The sequence below is a fragment of the Lissotriton vulgaris genome, chromosome 1_1 (assembly GCF_964263255.1).
Source record: "Lissotriton vulgaris chromosome 1_1, aLisVul1.2, whole genome shotgun sequence".
Classification (NCBI taxonomy): domain Eukaryota; kingdom Metazoa; phylum Chordata; class Amphibia; order Caudata; family Salamandridae; genus Lissotriton; species Lissotriton vulgaris.
Window position 1 is genome coordinate 249,600,471 of NC_141685.1, and position 20,887 is coordinate 249,621,357.

Consider the following 20,887-nt stretch of genomic DNA (forward strand, 5'->3'; position numbering starts at 1 on the left):
GAGCGTCTCTTCCACAGCTCATCGGGGGCTGAAAGAGGGGGAGTTGCTTCTTCTTTGAAAGTTCCCTTCCCTTACACATGCCTGGGAGGCTGAGGAGAGAGAGGCCCCTTCCCTGGGCCTCGCAGAGCTGCAGCGCAGGCGCGAGGCACAGGCGGGGCTGAGGGGGACCCTGGCACGAGGCCCATATTGGTGGGCAGAGTGCGGGGCCTTGGACAGCTGCGCATGCCTAGCGCCAGCCCTGTGCTGTGAGCGTGAACATGGCCGTTTGCACCAGTGCCTGTAGAGCCTGTAAGGTCTGTCAGTGTGCCAATGGCTGTTTGTACCCCATCCTGTATTGCATGTAATGTTTGTGAGTCCGCGCCCAGCTGTTTGCATCAGTGTCTGTAGACTTGAGCCTGTGATACCTCTGAGTGTGTCAAGGCTGTGGAGCCTGTATTGACAGTCATGCGTACGCATGTCCGTTTGCACAGGTTCCTGTAGAGCCTCTGATGTCTGTCGGCGTTCTTAGCTGTTTTTACCACTGCCTTTAGAGTCTGTAATATCTGAGTGTGTTCTTAGCTGTTTGTGCCACTGCCTGTAGAGCCTGTAATATCTGAGTGTGTTCTTAGCTGTTTGTGCCACTGCCTGTAGAGCCTGTAATATCTGAGTGTGTTCTTAGCTGTTTGTGCCACTGCCTGTAGAGCCTGTAATATCTGAGTGTGTTCTTAGCTGTTTGTGCCACTGCCTGTAGAGCCTATAAAGCCGGAGGAGGGGGTGCTGGGTCCCTTGTCCTGTGCCAGTGTGTTGTAAATAGGTGCCGGCACAGGTATGTTTGCCAGAGAAGGGTCGTGTTACTTCTGTTAATCTGTCACGGTGCAGAAAGGTTGCACAGTTGAGTCATGACACCTTCTAAAGCCATCTGGGTCAGAGGTCACCTGGTCAGTGTTTTCTCTGAGCGGATTCCCTCACACTGTGCATGGATTTACTTCGATGACGTCACCATCGCGTCACATTTGTGTTTCATCTTCTAGCAATATCATCAATATGCAATCTGTGGTTGTGAGACTTGAACCCCTCCTGCCTCTGTGCGCTCTCAGAATGGGAGCCGGTTTATGAAAACAGACTGGGGCGCCAGGAACTCTTAAAGTGAGAGTCCAGGCGCTGGCTTCAGGGGGGCTGGAGTGTGCAGTGTGTGTTTAGGGAGGTTGAAATCCCACATGGACCAAGGATAAAAAATGCTCCTGAGATAACACGAACACTGTGCACATCACGCAGAAGACCTGTGCCCCATTCACATGGAAGAGGCCCGGATAGCTCAGTCGGTAGAGCATCAGGCTTTTAATCTGAGGATCTAGGGTTCAAGTCTCTATTCGGGCGGGGGAGATTTTTTTATTGTTATTCAGCAGAATTGAAATGGAAGTTTTTAACAGAAAATAATTTCGCTTTTTACTCTTTTATTTCGATCGCTCTAACTTTTCCTCTGTTGTCATTCGGGTTTCTTAAAACAGGCAGCGATTCCACCTGTTATAGAAGTTTCCACTTACATTTGAATCAATCACTGCTTTCTGCCCACGCGGCCAACTGTGACGCCCAAAATTCTGCATTTAATACATTTATGGTCTCAGTGATTGAAAGCGTAGGCAAAGCCCTCTGATCACAAGCAAACTTCTAATTTATACCAAACTACCCGTCCTGCCAGTGCTGCCAGGGGGCCGTGTCGAGCTTTGTCACCAGATTATATTTTATTACCCTTATGCTTGTCTGCTCGCTTTTCGGTGGAACACCTGATACACTGTTTGTAACAATGTGTCAAGATGATTCTAGGGAGGGGAGAATTGTTTTACCTCTGACCCCACTTTTTATTTCCAGAACTTTTACTTTGTTGCCACAACTTGGATTACATTCTAATAATGAGGCAATATTTTACTATTTATTTAATTTCCATTGAAATCAATGAAAAGTGCATGACGAGTTACCCTTGTCATTAGCAGCCAAGAGGTTAACTGTTGTGAGTTACTTTTTTCAAAGGAAAAAAGTGTTTCCGCCCGGTCTCGAACCGGGGACCTTTCGCGTGTTAGGCGAACGTGATAACCACTACACTACGGAAACTCATGGAAGGTGCCCGATGAGCAGAGAGCCCTGGAGACAGCTGGAGAGACGCAGAGATATGGAAGCTTTTCTAACGTTCTCTCACTGAATGCACAGTACTCAATGCTGCAGAAGCATCGCCTCTCACTGAATGCACAGTACTCAAGGCTGCAGAAGCATCGCCTCTCACTGAATTCACAGCACTCAATGCTGCACAAGCATCGCCTCTCACTGAATGCACAGTACTCAAGGCTGCAGAAGCATCGCCTCTCACTGGATGCACAGTACTCAATGCTGCACAAGCATCGCCCCTCACTGAATGCACAGTACTCAAGGCTGCAGAAGCATCGCCTCTCACTGAATGCACAGTACTCAATGCTGCACAAGCATCGTGTCTCACTGAAAGCACAGTACTCAATGCTGCACAAGCATCGCCTCTCACTGAATGCACAGTACTCAATGCTGCACAAGCATCGCCTCTCACTGAATGCACAGTACTCAATGCTGCACAAGCATCGCCTCTCACTGAATGCACAGTACTCAAGGCTGCAGAAGCATCGCCTCTCACTGGATGCACAGTACTCAATGCTGCACAAGCATCGCCTCTCACTGGATGCACAGTACTCAATGCTGCACAAGCATCGCCTCTCACTGGATGCACAGTACTCAATGCTGTACAAGCATCGCCTCTCACTGAATGCACAGTACTCAATGCTGCACAAGCAGCGCCTCTCACTGAATGCAAAGTACTCAATGCTGCTCAAGCATCGTCTCTCACTGAATGCACATCACTGTGGGCTGCAGTAAGAGATCTCTCACTCAATGCACATTTCGCTGATCGCTGCACAGGTCAGCAGACTCTCACTGACTGCACGTCACTGAAAACATCAGAGCACGTGAGCTCTCACTGGATGCTCATGCCTGAACCATGTACAGCTGAAATATCCGTCAGTGAATATGTGCGAGTGAAAGCTGCAGAGCTATGACCTCTCTCCCTGAATCCAGGTCACTGACCCTGCACAGCTGAGTGACCACACTCACATCTAATAGGAATCTCACTGAACACCAGTGACCGATGCACAGATAAGATCTCCCTGTGCAGGTGTGTAGCTCTCACTGGGGAGGTCACTGAACGCTGCGCAGTCGAGGTCTCTCACTGAATGGAGATCCTTGAACCTTTCCCTGTCACCCCGACCTCGGTCTCTCTTCTAAGTGCGTCTTTGTTTTATCCGTTTCCTTAGGCTGTAGTCTGCAAAACAGTTTTGTAACTTCTATATGATACTTTCCTGTTTTGGGGCTTTTCTGTAAAAGCATCGGTAGGATGAATGTGAATATAAATAGCGCCTCCATCCAACATTCACACACTCACAGCTGCACCTTTGTAGTCATCAGAGGCTGAAATGGAAAGGTACACAGCGCTCCCTGGTGGTCTAGTGGTTAGGATTCGGCGCTCTCACCGCCGCGGCCCGGGTTCGATTCCCGGTCAGGAAAGGGGACATTTTTTAACCCGGGGTAGTGTGGAGTGCAAAAAAACGATGGATTTGGGCCCAGATCTTTGGACTGGGTTGAGTGTGTGACATTGATACACATTCGGTCCATCACCTGTTGTTTTTACAAGAAACACTGGGGCACAGAACTGGGATAGACTCAATTAAATGCCAGGAATCCATGACATGTGACTGACCCTGCCACAGGCCAACAAACACCGCCTGTAGGGAAAACGCTAAACTTTCTGACAAGCTGCTTTATCTCTGTCTGCTAGGTGTGCAGACTTCCGGGTCATCGATCCAACACCAATCAAGGCTGTCTTCAGCACAATTCAATTTTTATCAGAATACTTTAAAACATCCTATGATTAAAGCACCAGGTTAAATATACTGCATGCACAGTGTATGTTAGGGATTCTTTGTAGCGCACATATTTACCAATATTGGCTTCTTACCACTAGAATTCATGATACATTTTATCCAAAGTTAAAACACAGCGTCAAAGTCTTTTTTTTTTATTTCATTTTATTTTGCATTTTTTTCAACAGTCAACTGTACAATGAGCAAAAATGAATATCAAGACCAAAGCAAATAAAAAAATTATATTTTTTAAAAAAACAGGCAATTGATATAAGGTACTTAAATAAATCACATTAAATCCAATTGATTACAGGTTCCCATATTTTTAATCCCAGTGAAGTTCTTTTTATCCCTTTAAGTTTATACATTGCGATTTCTAGATGATAAATAGAGAGCAATTTGGAACGCGAATGATGAAAAATTGGAGGTTCAACATCAATCCATCTAGAAGTAATACAGTAACGAAAAATTGACATACAGATAAACAAAAAAGCTTCTTCGGTTGTCGATCTGGTACCGATGTGATCCATTTGTATACCTAACAATACTAATTCAGGGGTTAACTTTACATCAAGTTTTAAGCAATTATTAATAAAAATTTCTATATCAGCAATAAATCGTGAAAGTTTCCTGCATTTAAAAAACATGCGAATAGAATCAGTCCCGGTCTCGTCACATCGGTTACAGCTATCATCAGCATCTGTTTTCCATCTCGCTATATTGATAGGAGAATAATATAAATCAAAGATTGACATGTAATGTTGACTTTGAAGTGAGCCGTTAAACAGGATCTTAATTGATAATTCAATAGATCTTCCAATATCAAATCTCTCAAGTTCAAGTTTCCTTTTCCATTTGCTCTCTATTGATAAAAGATCGTCTTCAAGTTGATTAATTGCAGTAGCGTAAACTCAGCCTATTTTTTTTACTTTCTTACTTATTTCTAAAATAGGATTTTTCCATACAGCTATGATCAAGAAGGCCTTTAGATTCTAAAAAACTCTGGATCTGGAGGTACTTAAAAAAATCATTTTTAGACAAACTATATTTACCTCGGAGATCTACTAAAGACATAAGTTTAGAATCTTGATATAAATCTCCTAATACGGAAATGCCGGATTGATACCATCTTGTGATAATTTGATCATGAAAAACTGCTGGCAAGCTATGATTGTTTAACATAGGAGAATAGTAGTGAAAATCTTTTAAGCCTAACATTTTCTTCTTTATTTGTCACCAAACAATAAGTACCGTTAAAATAATTTTGAATTTGTTTTTTTTATAATAGCTGGGTTCTAAGATTTTTACCAAGCTTTGTGATACTTTATCACCTAACAGTAGTTCATAAACTGAGGATAAATTGGCTCTTCAATGATAGCATCTCTAAAAAGTAATATGCCCATATGTCTCAAAAAAATAAGCCAATAATACAGCCGGAAATTAGGAAGTCTCCAGCCGCCTCTTAATCTTGGCAGAGTACACCATTTCAAGGCACGCCTTGAGCGATGATAGCCCCAGAGGAACCTAGATACCATTCTATCAATTTTAGTAAAATAAAGAGATGAAATTAGTAAAGGAATTGTGTAGAATAAGTATAAAAACTTCGGAAAAATTAACATTTTAATGACATTCACACGTCCGAACAAAGAAAGGTGTAGGTTATTTAACCTTTCCAACACCTTATTAGAAGATGTTAAAACAGGCTCGATGTTAAGGCGTATGATGTCATCAATCTTGGGGGAAATAGTTATCCCCAGGTATTGGGCTTCTGAAGCAAAAGCAATTTCGTGTGGTCACCCCCAATCCGAGTGAATTAATTGAGTTTTGGTAATATTTAATTTATAACCAGAAAGTGCACCAAATTCTTCAGCTAGACTAATTACTTTAGGAAGTGCCCGTCTAATGTCTGTGGTGGTAATAGCGTAATCATCTGCATAAGCAAATACTTTAAAGCGGTTCTCACTAATTGTTACAGGAATGATGTCTATTGCAGTGCATAGTTTACAAAGGTAAGGTTCTAGATATAAGGCAAACAACAAGGGGGAGTAAGGGCAACCTTGCCTTGTCCCCCTTGATATAGAAAAGCCTTCAAAGTTGGTGTCTGTAACCCTAATAACCACTTTGGGGTTGTGATAAAGTGCTTTTACTGCAGTGATTTAGTGATGTGGAAATCCCATCCAATTTAGTACGAACCACAGAAACCGCCAGGTGACCCTGTCGAACGCTTTTTCTGCTTCCACCAGGCCCACCACAACGGGGGACTCTGAGGCCTGAGCCCAATCCAGCAAGGCTATAATTTTTTTAACATGGTCAGTAGTGTCTCTTTTGAAAATAAATCCATGTTGTCTAATATAAACCAAAGATGGCATTAGTGTATTTAATCTATTAGCCAAAATCTTAGAAAAGATTTTGCTGTCGGCCGTAATAAGAGAAATGGGTCTGTATGAGCCTAACTCTTCACAATTTTTGCCTTTTTTTTTTAATGAAAATTGTAGTGGACGACCATGAAGATGGTGGATAACCGGCAAAAGCAGACTGAAAAATCTTGATCAGTTCTGGCTTTAAGACAGTCATAAAGACCCGATAAAATTCCAATGGAATCTGATCTGGTCCCATTGCCTTGCCGTTAGCTAGACTAAGAATGGCTGATTCTATTTCTTCCCAGATAACTGGAGCGCGAAGTATCTCTTTTTGTTCAATCAATAATTCGGTTCTAGGAATTGCATCAAGGTATTGTTTAATATCCAGACCAGATGGCTGGTTAGCTTGGTGATAAAGTATTTTATAAAATTCATTAAATGCAACCACAATGTCACCTTTCGATGTTTTCGCATTTCCATTTATATCGAAGATTTTGAAAATCTCATTAGACATTGCGCGCTGACGAAGTCTTTTGGCCAGAACTTTCCCTGTTTGTTCGCTCAGTTCATAACTTTCTGTGCGATATTGAAAGTAGCGTAATGTTATCTGTTCAGCAATGTGAGAATAAACTTGATTGCGTTTAATGGATAAATCAATTTGAGATTCTTCTACATTCTTATTATATTTAATACTTTCTGCCAATCGTAATTCTGCTTCTAAAACCAATTCGCAATCTTTTTTAAATTTATCCCGATTGCATTTATGTTGAAAGTTCGAATACTTTAAAGTTTCACCTCTTATAATAGAATTAAATGTATCCCAGACTATTGGAATAGATGCAGATCCATTATTTATCTGGAAGAACTCTTGAATAATATTTGACATAAAAAATATATAATCTTGTAGTAGTAACAGATTCCTCTGAAAAGACCAAGTTGATTGCGAAGGCGGCCCAATAGATGGCAAGTTAAAACTGAGAAGAATAGGGTTATGATCAGACAATGATTTTGGATGAACTTGTATCTGATATTTATCAGAAAAGAACTGGCAAAGAAAAAAATAATCGAGACGGACAAATTTCCTATGTGGGCCAGCAAAAAAACTATACCCTGGAACTGCAGAATGTAAAGTATGCCAAGCATCAAAGAGACCATTATCTATTACCAAAGACCTTAAAGCCTTAAGCGTCCGTGGTTTAGAGCCAACATACCTTTACTTTTTCCTAATATTAAAACTAGCTTCCAAATGAATGTTTAGGTCTCCATTAAATATAATAGGAATATTACATAATGCTAGCTCCTGGTTTAAAGAATTAAATAATTCTGAGTCGTCTAGATTAGGGCCGTAAACAGAATAAATCATAATCTTATTCAGAAATAGTGGAATTTCATCCGAGGCCCACCTACCCCACTTATCAGCTGACGTCTGAAGAACAGTACCTGAATTCCGCCTCATAAGAATAGCTACTCCCCGTTTAATTCCTGTTTGTTTAGAACAGATAAGCAAGTCTAGTCCCAGATTCCTTAATAAATCTCTTTTCCCCCAAGAAACATGAGTTTCTTGGAGGCAAAGAATATCAATTTGTAACAAATGTATCATTTTAGCAAGGATTCATCTCTTTTTACCATCATTGAGACCATTAACATTAAGGGTACAAATTCTAATTTCCCTACCCATCAGTGAAAATAATAATTGAATATCGGCAAGTCCTCACCAGAAACCAAACATTTATTATTCTTATTCTTACCATTTGAAAATGTATTTATTAGAAATCTCCTTATAATACTATTGTCAAGACTTATAATGAGACAAATCAAGCTATCTGAAAAAAAACGTACAAAATAAGTACCAAAATTTGTTGATTTACACCCCCACCACCACCCCCCGATTCCACCCACACACACCCACCCACCCAACCACCCCACCCACACCCTTAACCCACCTTATGAGGCACAGGGACAGCCAGTCCCTGGGATCACCGAGCGCTTTCCCCCCCGCCTCCCATCTGACTCGAAGGAAAAAAAGAAGATTTAAAGCTAAACAAGAGGAAAAAAAAGGGCAAGCAGATTGTCAGCCTAATCCGACCTAACCCAGCCAGGACCAGCCTAAAAATTCTAAATCAGCAAAGAGTCATCATAGTTAGATACACTCAAAATAAAACTATGTATAACAATACACGATAATGCTTATGCTTATCTATACGCCTTTAAGCAGCATATGTAACAAACAGTCATAAAGAAGCTAGGCATTCTTTGGCGACAATCTCAGACACAAAAAATCTCATTTGTCCTTTTACAGTAACTTTCAGTTTGGCCGGATTCTGAAGGTAGACTATAGCGCCCTTTTCTTGAAAGCCAGAGATTAGCTGTCTAAGATGCAAACGTTTAGACACTGTTGCCTGGCAAAAGTCGGGTCTCACAAAAAAACTACACCCTTTTGCAGCACGTTTTTTATCAGGTCTGGCTAAATCAAATACGGCTTCTCTGGCCAAAAAGTTACTAAACCTAACCAAAATCGCTCGTGGATAGTCCTCTTCTTTTGGCTTTGATTTTAAAGAAAAAGGAAAACGATGGGCACGTTCGATAACCACTTGCCAATCCCAAGAAGTAAGTTCAGGAAATGCTGAGGAAAATAGATCACACACAAATTTGGGAACATCAGATCCACCTACATTTTCTGGAACCCCCAGAACTCGTAGATTGTTCCTCCGAGACTGATTTTCAAGCTTGGTGAGTTTAAAGCTAATATCGTCTCGGTGTGCTTTAACTTGTTTAAATTCAGTTTTTTGAGTAGCAACTTCATCTTCTAAGGTGGATATTCTGTTCTCAGCACAACGTCAAAGTCAGTAATAAATAATGCAGCAATCACACACGCTAGTGATTCGCCAAGGGGTGCTCCCTTTACTAGAATTCCCCGGGCATTGCTAAATTTTACACACATTCAATTAATTTATACAAAATAAAATGTATAGGTCCAAATGTTAGCTATAAAAATTTTAAAAGAAACCTAGAGTCCCTCTACAAGTAGCCAATGTCAAACTGACAACGTGCGCTCATTTAGGGATAAAATAATGGCCAGCTCCCTTATGCGGAAGCCCTGCACCGTAAATGTGTGGCACATGCGGCGCCTGCAGCGGCGGCACATCACAGGTCCAGGGATGCTGAGTCTTACACAGTGGTCGAAGTGGGGGAAAAAAAGTAGGGGAACAGTGGGCGGAGAATCAGAGGGCGGGAATAACCCAAGGATTGGATCTGTAGGTGGAGCCAGAGGTGTGGCCAGAATGCACATACATCCCAATTTTTAGTATTTGTTTGGCATTTCACTGCCCAGTGTAATCAACCAATGGATACACATGATTATTTAAGGTTATAATGAGTTATTGACATTAAAATATATTCACAAAGTGGGATGTGCTTCTAATCAGAGAATTTACCAAATACGATAAAATGTGGAGACACAAGCTATTTGTCTCCGAGCCGTGGAGTTTCTATCATCAGCACTTCTCTCTTTTTCCACAACAGCAGTTCAAACATGAATGGCAAAATATCCTAGTTTGCAGATGTTTTCTCTAAAATTATGGCTCTGACATAGTTGCCCCATAATGCAAGATCTGCTGCATGATCTGACCATTTAAACTAATAAATTGTTTGTAGCTCAAACATATCAAAAGTTAATAAAAAATGTGACTTGTGTTGCTGCGGAGTGGATGGCCTATTGCAAAGGTTGACTGGTCACCTTTCTCACTGCTGCGTTTGTATGTTACACTGGTACTAATAAGGCAAAATCTTTCCAGAGACTGTTAGCATATGTACACACGTCAAAATAATAAAATATCTGGAAATATACTGCATTACACTGCAGCCTTTTTTTAATGCATAATTTAGTCAACACTATGGCATAATTTTGTCATCCGTTGCCGCATAATTAATTCCAGTGGCCCCACAGCAGGCAGCACATGTTAAACGTGATTGTAAATGAAGCAGGGAGACTGTGAAGTTTGCGAACTAAGGGGCTCATTAGGATTGCGGATAATCCGCATCCTCCGGGCCGGAGGATGCAGATTATCTGCTGCGGACTGGAAAAAGACCCCCCGCCAGATTAGGATGGCTGGGGGATCTATTTTCCGTCCGCCGCTTATCCGACGCGGTCGCCTTCCGACCGCGGCGGAAAAGCTCTAACATAGATGGCGGTGTCTATAAGACACCGCCAGCTATATTACAATAACTGCGGACATATGCCTTTCCACGTCTGCATTTCTGCCGTGGAAAGGCATACAGTGTTGTCTTTGGGGGCCCGTTGCGGGCCCCCAGGGGTGAAGAAGGGGTGGGGGGTGCACATGGGGGGTACCTATGGTACACCCCTGCCTTTGCGTGCATGAAGCGGCAGGTACCACTTGGGGCCTGCAGCTTCGTGCACACAAAGGAAAACATGGTTTTTTTAACATTGAGGCGTGTGCTGCTTCAAGCAGCACCCGCCGCAATGTTAAAAATACAGGATGTGACCGCCAGGGTGGCGGTCACATCCTAATTAGCACGGAGGGACCGCCGCTGCGGACGGTCCCTCCTCCTCTGGGGTGGCGGACAGATGCAGGTCCGTCCGCCATCCTAATCAGCCCCTTAGTTTGGTGTGCGTGCAAATCCTGCATTGTCAATCCCTAGTGAGTTGCAGCTACTACTGCTGAAACGAGGCCAATGGAGTTACCTATGGGTGAGGCAGACTGGCCTCAAGGGCAGGGCCAACCATAGCACTGGTGGTGTCCTGTGCATTAATGTTTGTTAGTGCCCCCCAATGACCACCTCTGCAATGGATTCCCTCTCTAACACCCTTTAACTGTGCCCCCCAAGTCTCCATAACCACTCGCTCTTGGATGCATTTAATTTGATTTACAGCGCCACTCATACCATTGTAGGGTGTCACCGCACTTTACATCACACACATTACACAGAGACAATCAATACGTGTGTAAATCATTGTATAGAAAATGTTACATAAGACTAAGGACCACAAGGTGTAGGAGTCACATGACCACCATACTAGTAGCCCGTATAATTTTATATCGATTGGTCTGGAGAAACACAATACCCGGAATTTAAAACGTAATACCATGGTTGGGGGTTCTCCTTAATAATCAGAATTGATTTCTGTCCAAAAGAACACTTTTTGGGGCATTAGGATAATCAAGCACTGGGAGGGGGGGAAACATAACGCTCTAATTTATACCTTGCAGTTTGTATGCAGCTCTAAGATGACAGTTAATAGCTCACTGTTCTAAGTTAGGATTTTAACTTATAAATTGCTGGAGGCCAGGAAGGAGGCAGTAAGCGTTTTTAAAACCATAATATACTTGCAAACATGATGCCTCCACCTAAAGTCAGCACCCGGTGCGGTCACACTGGTTGCACCGCCCTAGAGCTGGCCCTTCTCAAGGGTCCTGTGACCTCAGTGACTGTTGTTCTAGAGTGTGCTGCTTCATAGGCCTGCCCGCAAGACTGGAGGAGAACTTCAGTATGGATAGTGGTGGACAAGCCTTGAGGTTAACCTACACTTGTCATGCTAGGGTCCACCTGCTGGTGCGAAGACACCAGGACTTCTAAGGTGTTGCGAAGCCTTCTAAGGTCTAGCATGTGATTGTGCTCTCGCAGGAGAGTGATCTGGTGGACTGGTTATTAACCCCTTCGATGCTGATGACGAGCTCAGCTCGTCATCAGCCACAGGGGGCGTGAGCGGATGACGAGCTGAGCTCGTCATGTAACGCGGCTTTTCGAAAAAAGCCGCGTAGCGCAAAAATCACCTCAGCAGCGATGCGGTTAAGGCTGAACCTGGTTCCCAGTCTCAAATTCAGCAGCTCTGACCATAGTGCCACATCCTCTCGCCCACTGAACACCGTACTGCCCCACTGAGAAAAACTCCCACTGTCTTCAAGTACAACCCAATTGTTGCCCGCTATAAACACCTGGATGCGGCTCAATTTAAATTACGCACTAGACAAGAGCAATATGCGGCCTACAAAAAAATAGTAACAACATCCTGGAAAAAGCAAACACTTATAGGGAATGCAACATTTAGCAAACCATGCGAAATGTAAGCAGGAACAACATGGTTACCTTAATGCTTTTACACTCACTATTCAGAAATCAGTGAGTGCTTTTGCCTGAAAAGTTAAGGATACGACTACAGGGCCCTGAATGGACCCATTTCAATGGCCATTACTTATATCCGGTATGCACCTGTTACAACGCATTTTTAACTCCGCACTACCACTACAACGCAGGCATTACAACGCATACAGTTACAACGCATTGCGCTGGGGGGCGCTCTAGGATAAGAGGTAAGTTTAATTTACTATCCAACACCTTCCCTAGGGTCCACGGGGACTGGAGTTAGAATAGTAAATTATACTTACCACTATCCAGAACCCCAAAGCGCTATGCGTTGTAGCGGTATGCGTTGTAAATACCGTGTTGTAATGGTATGCGGAGTAAAAGTATGCGTTGTAACGACATACATCCCTTATATCCTCACAAAACGTAAGCAGTATGGTAAAAAGACCACATCCCTGGACGCGGAGCCGCAGCACACATTTTGTTTTCCAATCCACGTATTGCAGTACCTCCAGGATTGATGCACTAGTTCCAAGTCCAGGGGAAACAAAGACAAGAAAACAAAAATAGCGCTTCACTAGCAAACTTTGTAAAAGTGGCGCTAATGTGTTTCTGTGTGAATAAAATCAGTTTGGGCAGTTGGCTACCACTCTGTCTTACTTTATTTAGTTATTTATCTATTTTTCATATTTCTTGCCTTTTATTCCCAATGCTGCACTTTTGAATTAAAATGTCAGTAAAATACGACATTTCCAGCAAAAGCGTCTTTCTTTTTTGGATCCATTTCATAGGGAAGCAAATAAAAGAAAGGAGAGGAAAGAGAGTGAGAACCCCGTCTTGAAGTCACGGTTTTCATGGGCCTCCGCAGGGGGGGCAAGGAGGGATGCTCCGGGTGGGGGGGGGGGGGCTTGGCAAGCGCCCCTTCTTGCCCCTCCCCCCTGCAAACGCCCATACCCTATCTACAGGAAACAACATGGGCCTCATTTATGAGGCTGTGCGTCACTTTTACAACGCAGGTGAGTCACTTTTTGTGACGCACCAGTGGCATAGAATATGGGCCTGGTAGCGCCATAATTACAAAGTGACGCATCTAGGTAGATGCGTCACTTTGTGAACCCCTGCGCCACATTATACCTGCGCCAGGTATAATATATGCAAAGGGGGCGTTTTGACGCAAGAAAGGGTCATGGAAGTGAAACAGTGAAATCTATAAGATTTCACTGCGCCATTACTTGGCCGCTAATGCATCAAAATCTTATGCCTGCTTCATGGAAGGAGTAAGACTGACGCAAGCACTAACAACATGGGCCCTTATTTATGAGGCCTTGCGTCAGTTTTGCGCCACTGGTGCGTCACTTTTTGTGACGCACCAGCGGCATAAAATGTGCGCCTTGTTGCGCCATATTTAAAAAGTGATGCATCTAGGTAGATGTGTCACTTTTTAAACCTCTGCGCCACATTATACCTGCGGCAGGTATATTGTATGCAGAGGGGGCGTTACCCCGCAAAAAGCCTCGAAATAGTGACGCAGTGAAATCTATGAGATTTCACGGCGTCACGTTTAGGACGCTGTTGCGTCAAAATCTTGCGCCTGCCTCACAGCAGGCGTAAGACTGAAGCAAGCCCTTTCACATGGGGCTTTCCCCATGTGAAAGGACGCATTGCTGGAGTTGCGTCACTTTTGTGACACACTCCAGCAATGCGTCACTTTTGCGCTTACAGATACGTCAGAAATACTGACGTATCTGTAAGTCCTTGCGACATGATGCGTCATACATTAAATATGACGCATCATTGGTTTCGCAAGGAGTGCGCAGTGAAAAGTGACGCATCGCTGTTTTCACGCAGCGATGCGTCACTTTTCATAAATGAGGCCCATGGGACTTGCCCATGTGAAAGTACACATTGCTGGAGTTGCGTCACTTTTGTGACACACTCCAGCAATGTGTCAATACTGCACCTACAGATACGTCAGAAATACTGACGTATCTGTAACTCCTTGCGACATGATGTGTCATATTATAAATATGACGCATCAATCATGACGCAAGGAGTGCGCACTGAGAAGTGACGCATCGCTGCTTTTACTCAGCGATGCGTCATTTCTTATAAATGAGGCCTCATGCGCCAGCCTCATGCGCCACCCTTATGTGCCAGACGCCTCTATAGCAGCGGGTTCAAGGATTCAAATCAGATTATCTCAGATTTTGCCAGTTCTGACAATTTACAGAAATATTAATAAAACACGGACCTACAGTATTGTGCACAGAAAACCCTTAAAAAGCAACACCCTGCAGAGGCGAGTTTAAAGTGCACTGCAGACAAGTGAGGTAAACTGGAAGTAAATGTGATGTGTGGCGAAGACCACCCGTTCTGCCACTCGTGGGCACAACAGAGTCACTTTGATTAATGCCAAGCTCCTATGACGTAACTGGGGCATGGGGCTGGTGTCTACATTGAACCCATGCACGAGCACACGACATGCGCGAGCACACGACATGCGCGAGCACACGACATGAGCGAGCACACGCCATGCATGAGCACCCGACATGCGCGAGCACACGACATGCGCACGAGCACACGACATGTGCGAACACACGACATGCACGAGCCCACGACAGTCGCACGAGCACACGACATGCACGAGCACACGCCATGCACGAGCACACGCCATGCGCACGAGCATACGACATGCGCACGAGCACACAACATGCACGAGCACACGACATGCGCGAGCACACGACATGCACGAGCACACGACATGCGCGAGCACACGACATGCACGAGCACACGCCATGCGCACGAGCATACGACATGCGCACGAGCACACAACATGCACGAGCACACGACATGCGCGAGCACACGACATGCACGAGCACACGACATGCGCGAGCACACGACATGCACGAGCACAAGACATGCACGAGCACACGACATGCACAAGCCCACGACATGCACAAGCCCACGACATGCACGAGCTGTGTCAGACGCTTCAATGGCAACAGTTTGAGCAACTGGGAATCACAGAGCAAACCTCTGTCTAGACTCTAGAGGCTCATTCTAGGAAGGGACATGTGATGTGAGATGGAACATGCCTGGAGAATGCGTCATCACTCAATCTGCCCGTCGATGCTGCGGTTGGGGAATTAGCTCAGATGGTAGAGCGCTCGCTTAGCATGCGAGAGGTAGCTGGATCGATGCCCGCATTCTCCAGCTACGTGACTTTTACTCATTTAATTGCATTTATTGGTTTTTCAGAGTGTTATGGGATTAAGTGCTCATTTAGTTGCAATTATTAAAATAAGAAACTTCTCACGCAATTTTATAGGTTAAATTTGCTAAAACCAACCGTCGGTGTTTGGAAAATGGTTCATTTGTTCATGTAAAACGAACTGTGTAAAGAGGTAAAAAGTTTATGGGGACTGGTATGGGCTTCTCATGGAGTCAAACCCGGAGGTTGCGGGGCCTGTGCTGTCACCAACTGAGTTATCTTCCAAATAATCAGAAGGTGCCGCCGCGAGGACACTGGACACTGCCTGAGGATAGAGCTGGACCACTATGGGCCCTGGAAGCTGATGGATTGTAGGAACCCACAGTAAGGGCAGTTCCTGCAGACCCCTGGCCCCCAGGGACTGCAGCTGCTGCCCCCCTCTGTTAAATGATGGGGGGACAAGACGTCTCCTTCCGAACCTCCGAGACACCTCCTCCCCTGTTGTGTGTATGGAGGTGAGTGGAGACACGTGCGCCCCTGTTGTCTGTATGGAGGTGAGTGGAGACACCTGCTCCCCTGTTGTGTGTATGGAGGTGAGTGGAGACACCTGCTCCCCTGTTGTGTGTATGGAGGTGAGTGTAGACACGTGTGCCCCTGTTGTGTGTATGGAGGTGAGTGGAGACACACGCGACCCTGGTGTGTGTATGGAGGTGAGTGGAGACACCTGCTCCCCTGTTGTGTGTATGGCGGTGAGTGGAGACACGTGCGCCCCTGTTGTGTGTATGGAGGTGAGTGGAGACACCTGCTCCCCTGTTGTCTGTATGGAGGTGAGTGGAGATACCTGCTCCCCTGTTGTGTGCATGGAGGTGAGTGGAGTCACCTGCTCCCCTGTTGTCTGTATGGAGGTGAGTGGAGACACCTGCTCCCCTGTTGCGTGCATGGAGGTGAGTGGAGACACGCGCTCCCGTGTTGTGTGCATGGAGGAGAGTGGAGACACGCGCTCCCCTGTTGTCTGTATGGAGGTGAGTGGAGATACCTGCTCCCCTGTTGTGTGCATGGAGGTGAGTGGAGACACCTGCTCCCCTGTTGTCTGTATGGAGGTGAGTGGAGATACCTGCTCCCCTGTTGTGTGCATGGAGGTGAGTGGAGTCACCTGCTCCCCTGTTGTCTGTATGGAGGTGAGTGGAGACACCTGCTCCCCTGTTGCGTGCATGGAGGTGAGTGGAGACACGCGCTCCCGTGTTGTGTGCATGGAGGAGAGTGGAGACACGCGCTCCCCTGTTGCGTGCATGGAGGTGAGTGGAGTCACCTGCTCCCCTGTTGTGTGTGTGGAGGTGAGTGGAGTCACCTGCTCCCCTGTTGTGTGCATGGAGGTGAGTGGAGACACCTGCTCCCCTGTTGTGTGTGTGGAGGTGAGTGGAGACACCTGCTCCCCTGGTGTGTGTATGGAGGTGAGTGGAGACACCTGCTCCCCTGTTGTGTGTGTGGAGGTGAGTGGAGTCACCTGCTCCCCTGTTGTGTGCATGGAGGTGAGTGGAGACACCTGCTCCCCTGTTGTGTGTGTGGAGGTGAGTGGAGTCACCTGCTCCCCTGTTGTGTGTGTGGAGGTGAGTGGAGACACGCACTCCCCTGTTGTGTGTATGGAGCTGAGTGGCCCGTGTCCTGTCATGGGGAGAGCAGGCGCTGAGTGCCTTTAACAGGTGCATGGGTCTCAAGTCACGGTGCCTCACCACGACTTCAATCTACAGGTACTCTAAGGGCACAAGTCTTAAATAAGCATTGGCATAGCCAATAGGTCTCGCTTTTGGGACCTTATAAGTATTTAGTTATGCAGCTCAATATCCTTGGTATAACAACATCAACTGTTGCACTTATAAGGTCCCAAAGGCGAGACTTATTGGCTATGTCAATGCCTGTTTTTTTGCTGTTAGCGTAAACTCGGCCCACTGCCATTAGAGCGCTTTACGCGACGAACAGATTATATTTAACTTTTTTGCCCGACAGTTCTGGTGGAGTTGTCATCCCCCTTCATATGTCGGGAAGTTACCAATAAAGGTCAGAAATAAAACAAAAAGCATTTTTATTTGTATCCGTTAACACTTTATTTAGGCCTTTCTTTTAAACACTGCTTTCTTGTCTGTCTCCTTGTAAGTTATGCAGTGTGAAGGGCGCTGGAGTCAGGTCCACACTGTGCGTGTGACTGTTGTGCAGCTACAGGAGAAAGGTGTCCACACATGCACAGGAATGATAAAACACCTGTGTGTAGCGTCACGTGCCACCCAGCACCGCCTAAAGATAATGGGCCTCATTTATGAGGCTGTGCGTCACTTTTACGCCGCCGGTGCATCACTTTTTGGGACACACCAGTGGCGTAAAAAATGTGCCTTGTTGCACCATATTTACAAAGTGACGCATCTAGGTAGATGCGTCACTTTGTAAACCCCTGCGCCACATTATACCTGCGCCCGGTATAATGTATGCAAGGGGGGCGTATTGACGCAAGGAAGGGTCGTAGAAGTGACGCAGTGAAATCTATGAGATTTCACTGCGTCACTTTTAGGAAGCCGTTGCGTCAAAATAAGACTGACGCAGGCCCTTTCACATGGGGCTTGCCCCATGTGAAAGGACGCATTGCTGGAGTTGCGTCACTTTTGTGACACACTCCAGCAATGCATCACTTTTGTGATTACAGATACATCAGAAATACTGACGTATCTGTAACTCCTTGCGACATGATGCGTCATACATTAAATATGACGCATCAGGAATGTCGCAAGGAGTGCGCACTGAGAAGTGACGCATTGCTGCTTTCACGCAGCGATGCGTCATTTCTCATAAATGAGGCCAACTGTATGGATGTCAGCAGAGACCAGGAGAATGAAAACAGGAAGGGAGGGGGTATGTTCGAGATGCAGGTGCTCCACTGCTTAAGACCTAGAATAATTGGAAGCAAATAATAAATACAAATGGCGCCCTGCTCAATACCTAGAATGACATAAAACAAATGAAGTGAAAAATAAAAGTACCTCAGGTCCCACCGAGATTTGAACTCGGATCGCTGGATTCAGAGTCCAGAGTGCTAACCATTACACCATGGAACCAGCTGAACACAGCTATTGTCATTTTTCAGTCAATTGCTGACTTTCTATTGGTGAACAATGTATGTTAAAAGTCCAATCAAAGAAGTCTATTTCACAATTAAATCCTTAAAACACCGTGCACGAAACTTTGATTTAACCAACACATGGAAAATGACACATTGATGCTTCAAACTGTCCTTTGGGGCAGCGCTTTAACTTACTCTTAAAGTTGGTGTAGTGCCGAGAAGCGGCGACACAGGAGCTGCCCCCACAGAGGAGAGAAAACAGGAACTTCCTGAATCCTCATCTCCTATAAATCAACACAGCGCGTTATTAATGTCACAACACAGACTCTAAAGCGCCTCTTCCATAGCACGGGCGGAGCAGGAAAGAAACGAGCATTTCACACGGTGAGAGCACAGGAAACGGGTGCCTTGTAATCCACGCGCAATTTATATAATCTGTACTCTTCGTTGTGTGATAAAAGGCAAACATCGAATAGCCCTTTATAGTATCGATCTGTGGCTTTTTCCCTCCAGTTCTTTAATACTACAGCAGCTGCGCAGGAAGGGCTGGGGGGGGGGGGGACAGGAGCCGAGGGGTCGGTGCAAACCCCAAAGGGCTTTAGACTGATAGAAGGGAGGAGACGCAAGTGAGAGTTATTAGGACTTCAAGAGCCATTTTTGTTTGGAAGGAAGAAAATACTTTTCTAATGTTGCAACAGCAAAAACTGTACTTCCCATACCGGGAGTCGAACCCGGGCCGCCTGGGTGAAAACCAGGAATCCTAACCGCTAGACCATATGGGAGGCTGTACGAGAACTATTGACACAGTGTTTTTGAGACACGTCTGGCCTATCAGATATCTTTCTGTACACTAAATCACACTCGCAGGATCTGACCATCAATGGGGTCACAGCCCCCCCCCCCCTCGCCCTCCTCCAAACATCTGCAACAACCTGCTCATGTCTCGTTATTTACAACCCTGGAACTTCTCCAGACCCAGAACCCCGCATTGCCTCTTACTCCCCCCCCCCCCCACCCACCCTGACAAAGCCACGCCCCTCTCCCCAGGACCCCCCTTCACTCCTGTATCTCCTCACCAGGCTGAGGGCCCCACAGACCCCTCTCCAGTTACCGTCCAGCTGCTTCCTTGAACCAAACCCCCTGCACCTGTCACAGGCCCCAGGCTCCCTCCAGGGGGCTCCAGTCGCACCCCCTCTTATCAGCACCGGCCCCAGTCCTGACACTGGATTGGTTCACACCGAGGAGGGAGGACCAGCTCAGGTCACCCTGGCTTCTTCCCAGGTATCTTCAGATGCTCAGGGTGACCGCCAGGGGGCAGCGCCGCCACAGCACTCACAGCCCACAGGGCCCTGAAGCAGCAATGGGACATCAGCAGCCTTGACAGGGGTCAGACCCCGAATAATCCCGCACAGCATTCTGGGAGAGCGGGGGAGGAGCCTCTGCGGTGTGTGTTTACAAAAGTAAACATATGAGGTTAAAAGCAATAAACACACATTTGTAATCATTCTCTGTTGTGTTGTTCCTTTTTCACATCATGCCAATTTAAAAGAACCGAATGGCGAAACTTTTAAATATAGCTGGGATACGACTGCAGCCTGGGCAGGCAAATAAAACACTCAGAAGTACAGATGTTTCCATGTTTATTCATGTCAAATGTAAACAAGTTATAAATCAAAATATACATCTATGTGTACACCGGATGTAAAAGTGTGCACTAATTGGGTCAGGGTGCAGTTTCTTTCCCCCATTTGTTCCTTTCACACATGCGGGCCCCCCAGTAAGCTTTCGGCTGCTCTGTCTTGTTATTCTCAGTCGGTGTTAAAAGGGGGGCCTGGTCCCTAGTTTGGGGGCCCAGAGTACAGAGCCCCCCCGGGGCACCGGAAGTAAACACCCCTCCGTGATACAACTATGGCCCAGTAACCTCTGATTGCCCTCTGACCCCTCAGACTGGATTCCTGCAGGCCTCTTTCAAAGAGGAGGTGACACTGACGTGGAGACGGTGCTGCCGATGGGCAAAGGGCTGACAATGGCTCAGCATTTCAACCCAGTCTCCTCCTATTATCACCTTTGTTACACCCACAGCATATAGGAGCTCTGATAGGTCAGAGGGGACACCCCTTTTGTCACCTTCTGGTGCTTAAACAGATCCTATTACAAGGACCAGCCCCTGAACTTTAAGTAAAACCAGCCCCTG

At 45.7% G+C, this 20,887-nt stretch overlaps 4 non-coding genes across 4 annotated transcripts; 1 reads left to right on the forward strand and 3 right to left on the reverse strand.

The window, feature by feature from the left end:
- Positions 1-2,015: 2,015 nt before the first annotated feature.
- Positions 2,016-2,088, reverse strand: TRNAV-AAC (transfer RNA valine (anticodon AAC)). The gene has a single exon. It is a non-coding gene; the product is annotated as a tRNA-Val (tRNA).
- A 1,398-nt stretch (positions 2,089-3,486) lies between these two features.
- Positions 3,487-3,558, forward strand: TRNAE-CUC (transfer RNA glutamic acid (anticodon CUC)). The gene has a single exon. It is a non-coding gene; the product is annotated as a tRNA-Glu (tRNA).
- Positions 3,559-18,616: 15,058 nt separating this feature from the next.
- On the reverse strand, positions 18,617-18,688 carry TRNAQ-CUG (transfer RNA glutamine (anticodon CUG)). Its single transcript has one exon. It is a non-coding gene; the product is annotated as a tRNA-Gln (tRNA).
- A 715-nt stretch (positions 18,689-19,403) lies between these two features.
- Positions 19,404-19,475, reverse strand: TRNAE-UUC (transfer RNA glutamic acid (anticodon UUC)). Its single transcript has one exon. It is a non-coding gene; the product is annotated as a tRNA-Glu (tRNA).
- Between the last annotated feature and the right edge of the window lie 1,412 nt (positions 19,476-20,887).